Genomic DNA, 6,000 nt, shown 5'->3' with positions numbered 1-6,000 from the left:
TCGCGCTCCACTTCCCTCTTGGCTGGTATCTCTTTGGGATCCTGGAACACACCCTTGTATGCCTATAGAAACTCTTCCAGTTGCTATTTTTGTCCCTAAGTACACCCATCTAGGGATGAATTTTCCCTCCTCGACTCTTTTATAGATTGATTTTCTCTTAAAAACAACAAAGCATGCTTCTTTCTAGAAATTATCATTTCTTGGCTTGGTTGGCACTTACTAGGAAAATTTTGGACTTGCCCTTGTTCACATTGATGGTGAAGGATTTTCCATCCTTGATGAGGTGGTGCTCGCTGGCTCTCCGCATGAAGATCGCATCTTGCATGTAAATATAGGGAATTATAAACACTGCTCCACATACATCAAGGGAAACAACATCTAGTTCTACTTCATCAAAAAATCAACACTTATAGCAAATCTAATTTTACACTCTATGTTTACCTTTATTTACACATCCTTATTTACCCATCCCAATGGATATGTGCTTGGATGATTATGAATTTCCAATCCTAATTTCTTGACCATATTTGTTGCAATGAGATTCGTCTTTGATCCTGAGTCGAACACTGCGTCAATTTTTTTCTTCTTGAGTTATATCTTTATATGGAAGAGTCATGTCATTTCCTTATTTTCCTGTTGTTGAAGGCTACTCAATGTCACCCATTTCTGCAATAATGTACATGCAATCTTCCATCCATGTATGAGTTGTTTGCCACCTAGTTTCTTGAATCAATGAACATGATATTTTTCTTCTTAACATCTTTCATTTTATTCTTTGGGTTGAGCTTTGGATGTAACTTCCAACACTTCTCCTGTGTATGACCATTAATGTTACAATGGTTGTAGTGGTTGTTGGAATCTTTGCACCAATGTGTTGTTTCTAATGTCTTTTTGTATTTCCCCCCTTTCCACTTCTTCTCCTCCTCCTTGGAAGTTTCTTGGTGTTCCTTTTACTTTGACCCACTTGATTTCCCATTCTTTTGGCATATGTTCTCTAGGTATTGTGCTTGTACACAAGCTTTGTCCACATACATGGGTTTGAACAAGATCACTTGATTTCACAAATGGTTGTGTAGACACCCAAAATACTTGAGGAGTACATATGGGTTCTTTGGGGAGATACCCAACATTATGGCCACTAGATCCACTGGTTCTCTACCTATCCATTAGGGTAAAACTGTGACTTTATGAGAATCTTGAAATCTCCCCACTTAGGATCTCCCTCCGACCTCAGGGTCTCCATGTGGCTTTCCTGCCAGGTCAGGGCATGGCCCTCTAATTTCATCCAAGCAAATGAAATATGATGTTCTTCCTCTGTATGATGAACACTAAAATAAAATTCTAATTATTGCAACCATTTATTTAACTTTAAAGCATCAATCTCACCTTAATACGACTTGATGTTGATTTTCATTTCCATCTTGAATAACAATTGTGATTGGTTCATGGAACTCAAACTAAGTTGATCCTTGTTGGGTTATTTCTTAGGTTCCCTATTTGGTTCTTCTCAATCTATCGATTTCCCCTTTGATAGGACCTCTATGTTATAATTTCCATCTTCTCCTAATAGCCTGAGCTTATTGGTCAAGGTTTCCATGAGGAGGTTCAAATTATGAATTATATTTGCGACTTGTGCCTTCAATAGTAAAAACTTTTCCCTTGTGGGATCTTGAGGGTTATTGATATATTCATCAACCATGGCTAATGTATTATGACTTTTGGCTTAGCCAATATAGATCCCTTGCAAATCCCCACAAAAACCCAAGAAGGCTACTCTAATACTAATATGATCTGTACATTTTTGTGGATATTCAACTAGATAGTTCGTCACAACAAATTCGATAAATTTATACTGGAAATCTTAAATCTATACTATAAGGGTGATTTTCCTTAGACTTATGGATTTATTAAGTTATTGTTTTATGCATGTAATATATAAAATGCAGAAAATATAGAACAAATTAAAATACAATCACTCACAACCATAATATCAAAATGTATGACTTGGGAAACTCTTTTGGGAGAAAACCTAGGTGGAAGGTGAGGCTCCTTTGCTCTCTCTTTCTTTGAACGGAAATGGATACAAGTACAAAGAAATGAGACCTGTGGCCCATGGACTACAACAATGCACAAACCCTTTCTATTTTCTCTCTCTCCCTATCCACTCTTAGTTACATTGCTCATATACGAAACATAATGCACTTGAACAGAATGGAACCCCTTTTCCTCCTAGCGACTTGGTTATAACACAACTTGATAGCCTACTAGTGGTTAAGTTTGACTCCTTCAACTCTTAACTAGAGTAGAATATGGACTTTTCTAGCGTCTTCTTCATCATGATCAAATGACTAACCTATTTTCCATGAATAATGGGGGCTAACATGGCATTCTCTCGAATCATGGTGGTCAACCTAGGAAGGTCAACTTTCAGGTGGCATAACGTTTGCATACAAACTCCAATTGAAGAGATTCTTGTATTGTTGGAAAAGTATTTGTGTGTAGAATAGCAGTAAGAGTGTGCACTTAGGAAATAAAGTTTTACCCCCAAAAAAACATTGTTTGATGCTTCAAACTACTTTAGGAATGTTTACCATCCTAATTTTCCAAACTGGGATGTGCTAGTACAAATGGTCTTGTGAGTTGATTCCTCCACTATTTCCACTCTAAAAGCATTAAGATGGATGGAGAATAATATAATGATCCAAATCCAGATCACTTTTACACTATATCAAACTTATCACATATATAGTGGTGATCTTTCCTCTTTGAGTGCCATACAGGGATACTTATATGAACTCAAAACCTTCATATCTCAATTTGTTTAGTCGGCCTTTGCTATTATCAATCAACATGCACATTCTCTAGGAATTCTCTAAAGTTGCAACAACTCATTCTTTGTCATTCAATTAATTTATGATTGAGGCCTTAAATGCATGACACCATATATGTCAACCTTATAATGAACAAATAAACTTCACATCGATTTAACTTACGAAACACAAATCAATAACCGATGTTACACTACAATGTTGCACAATGGGTGTGAAAGTTATCGATCCACTTTAACAAATTTGTCATTCTAGCACGTATGGGTGCTAAAGATTCCTAATATCTCTCACGAAATCATATATATATATATATATATATATATATATATATATATATCCTTATATATCCTTGAGCCTCTTGTTCCATCTTGCATGCACTATAGGTATCTATTCATGAAAAATTGTTGCTACAAATTAGTATCTAGTTGTATGTAGATTGTTGCAATTTATTAGTAGCCTACATGGCTTCAAAAGTTTGAAGATGTTTATTTCAACAAATACCCTAGTCAACTTGGAAATAATAATTGGGATAGAATAGTAACTGTAGTATATGTTAAATGTGGTACCAACTATGCAAATACAAATAACATTGTCTCAAGAAAATATAAAACAACTCAATGAGCCATCCAATTGGGCTTTATTTTTTCACGAATTATAGAACACATTATTCAAAAGTCTTCAAAATCACTAGGCATGCAGATTAATTTGCATTAAGATGTTGTCTACTGAGGCCACAATTTGCCCAAAAAACTATTTTTTTGCCATAATCCAGCCATATTTTTTCAAAAAATATGATCATAGGAGTTTGTTTTGTTTGTTTGTTTGTTTTGTTTGTTTGTTTGTTTGTTTGTTTTTTGTTTTGTTTTTTGTTTTTTTTGTTTTTTTTTTTTGTTTTTTGTTTTGTTTTGTTTTTTTTTTTTGTTTTTTTTGTTTTGTTTTGTTTTTTTTGTTTTGTTTTTTGTTTTGTTTTGTTTTTTTGTTTTGTTTTTTTTTTCTTTTTAATGGTGTAAATGGATTCAACACCATCAAAAACCCCTGGGGCACCCAAAATCCTGAAGCTTGACAGCTATAACCTAGATTTCCCAAAATTTATGCTAGATTTTTGTCAAAATCTTGACGGAATCTTCACTATTTTCCAAACAAAATTGTAGCCTCGTTAGACTAGCCTTTTGCATAATGATCTTGAAGAAGAATGTCCCAATGATGTGGATACCACGTGCGTTGGAATTCAATAAACAACTATGCCATGTTCAATGACATCATCTTCAATTTTTACCCTAGATCAACTTAGATTCAGACAAACCTTCACTCAAATGTTCTGAGAGATAGATTTACTAATGGTTTCAATGCCTTGCCCAATTTCTCAATTCCTCATGATAATTTGAGTATGAAGTTGCGCTTTCCCAAGTTTCGATTGTTATGCATTCTCTTTAGTGGCCTCCTCTTTGCATTATTTCTGTATGTATGCAACACCATCTTCGCGTCAAGCAAATCATTATATTTAGTGAGTCGAGCATCAAGCCAAGGGCGACAAAATAGGTTCCACATAGCTTCTTATTTCAAAGTTGAGTGAAATGATTTTTATTTTAATTGATTTTTATTATTATTATTTTTTGTGACTAGAGGAATTCGCAGCTAGGCTGGTTTTGCACTCAGGTGACATGGGTCAAGTCTAATCGCTACCATTATAACCTTAGGTGTCTAAGTATGCCCCTTCCGCATAGATATTTAAGTCTAGAGATTTAAAGCTCAAATTTCTTGATATATAACACTTCATTTTCACAACAATTTCCAATTTAACTGCCCATCAAAACTCAATAAAATAATCTTGATCTTCACGGCAAATATCCTTTGAACATGACAATGGATATTATTTATTATTTTGTTTTTGCTGGCCTTTGTGATGTCGATCAACACCTTGGCCGTAAAGATGAATGAAAATACTCTTTACTTATTCAAACCAGAGTCTCTTAAACTCGCACTAAAATGATATCAGCGGTCTTCCAAATGGAAAAAAATGTAGCCTCTGTCACATGCCATGGCATCTATGACCAAAATGCAACACAACATCCATAGTAGCCCAAACACACGATTCCAAGGCGTAGGATTTTAATGCAATAGAGATATGGGCTACCTCTAACTTTCTGGGGACTCAATTCGTAGAAATTTCCATTCGTGCTAAACGAGCCTCAACAACTTACCATGCAATGGCATAGCTCCCATAGCTCCTAAATCTTCATTCCTAGCCATACAACTACTTATTTTACTAAAGACATGAATTTTCTCACGTACCAGTGGTAGTGAATTCTTCCTATTGTATCAGTCTCATGTTCGGAGAATGCTGTAAAACGATGGCCACGAGGCAAAAATTCTTTGAGCATGGATCCTGATCTTTATCATCGTCAAAATATTCTTCTATAACTGGGGTCAGAACCGTGGTTTTAGCATCCTCAATCAAATCGTTCCGGGAATTTTCTAAATGGGTGTCGAATGTTCTTTCCGAGAAAACCAAGTGGCTCCTCTCCACTCTTCATATCACTTTGAGAGTGGCTCCTCTTCTTGGCAATGACTCCTCCATAATGGCATGTCTCCATAAGTTCTTCAAATTATCATCTTAAATTGTCAGCCCTTTCTTCTATACTTTGGCCAACCAATCAACTATGGTTTTCCCAATTGGCCAATCTTTCAATGATCAATCCGCAATCCAACTCAACGACCTCACTGGCTTACCAACAAATTCTCAGCCACAAGTACTTTGCAATGTTTCACAAGATTCACCTTTCCACTTTTGAATCGGACCATTGATCTTGCTGCTCTCACACACGCAAGGGAATAAAAATATAGACATTTTCACTAAGCAAAGGATACCAAGAGCATACTCTAATACGATTGGGAAATTATATTAATTAAATAATAAAAATAGACATTTGCACTAAGCAAGGGATACCTAGAGTATACTCCAATATCTTTGGGAAATTATATTAATTAAATAATTTTTAGGTATATTATATTTAGTGTACAAAAGATCCCTTTATATAGCTAATGTTGACTATGGCAACTAATTCATAATTAGATATCAGTTTCAACTATTTATTTAACTATCTCTAATAATATTTCCCTGCCTATCTTCTATGATTTCTCCACAATATTTCAATGATTCTCTAAACAAATA

Source organism: Pinus tabuliformis, chromosome 2_2 (genome assembly GCF_031772625.1).
Source record: "Pinus tabuliformis cultivar Carrire ecotype Pingquan chromosome 2_2, CPIR1, whole genome shotgun sequence".
NCBI classification, from domain to species: Eukaryota; Viridiplantae; Streptophyta; class Pinopsida; order Pinales; family Pinaceae; genus Pinus; species Pinus tabuliformis.
Note: the sequence above shows the minus strand (reverse complement) of the source record.